This window comes from Bremia lactucae (assembly GCF_004359215.1).
Source record: "Bremia lactucae strain SF5 chromosome Unknown BlacSF5_NotPlaced_4_SHOA01000001.1_737238bp, whole genome shotgun sequence".
In the NCBI taxonomy this organism is placed as follows: Eukaryota; Oomycota; class Peronosporomycetes; order Peronosporales; family Peronosporaceae; genus Bremia; species Bremia lactucae.
In genome coordinates this window covers 594,168-595,102 of record NW_027152016.1, presented here as the reverse complement: position 1 = coordinate 595,102, position 935 = coordinate 594,168, and positions in this window count along the sequence as shown.

The window sequence follows — 935 nt, the reverse complement described above, 5'->3', positions numbered from 1 at the left end:
ACGTCAATCGCGTCACGCATCTCAATAGAGATGCGAGCCCTACCCCAGGGCGAAGAAAGGGAAAAGACATCCCCTTTTACCCTCTTCATGTTGTCAACACAATACGGACAGGGATCACCCCACGTGAGGCATGGAAGCCCAGCCTCACGTGACAACCGATGCAATTTGTACTTTGCACCGGTTGGAGTTCTTTTCTCAAATTTAACGCGATTCGCGTTAAGTTTTTGAAGCCAAGCTTCGCGTCCAATGTCTTTGACATTGCGTATGAACGCACTCCAAGCTTGCATAAGCGAGACTTTATCTCGCTTATTATTGCCACTAAACCATCGGTGCTTAAGAAAAGCATCGAGATAGAAATCTTCCTCAGCGCAAAAGTTCTTCGCGCTAGGATCAAGGCCATGTAGCTTTGTCGCAATAAATAAGGGATATTTATTGTGAGGAGTAGTTTCTCCAGACAAGCTATTGATCAGCCGTTCTCGAAAAAGCCACGGCTTCTTTTCAGGAGCAAAATGAGACACTTTACTGTCTTCACTCTCCTGAGTGGTACCCACTGAAGCAGGGGTACCACAAGAACTCTTATTACAATCGCTTACGCCATCGTCATCACCACGCACATAATTAAGTGTGGGTGACGGAACGGGAGATGGTGCTGGCAATGAGAAATCATCCTCATCGTCGAAACCAGCATGCTATAGCGAACGCTATTAGATTGAGCCCCCTCATTCAAAGGCTCATAGTTAGATGATTAGGCGACTGTTCTGTTCTCCCCAAGTCGACCTCTAAAGATTGGCCGCATTTACGTGGTATATCACCACGTGCACCCGCAACATCTAGTGCTGCGGGAGAAGATGACACTACGGCAGAGGGAACGTCTGCCGCAAGAGACAATAATGCGTCGCCCGCGGCTGTATGAACCGCAGCCGAAGGCGCCGCCC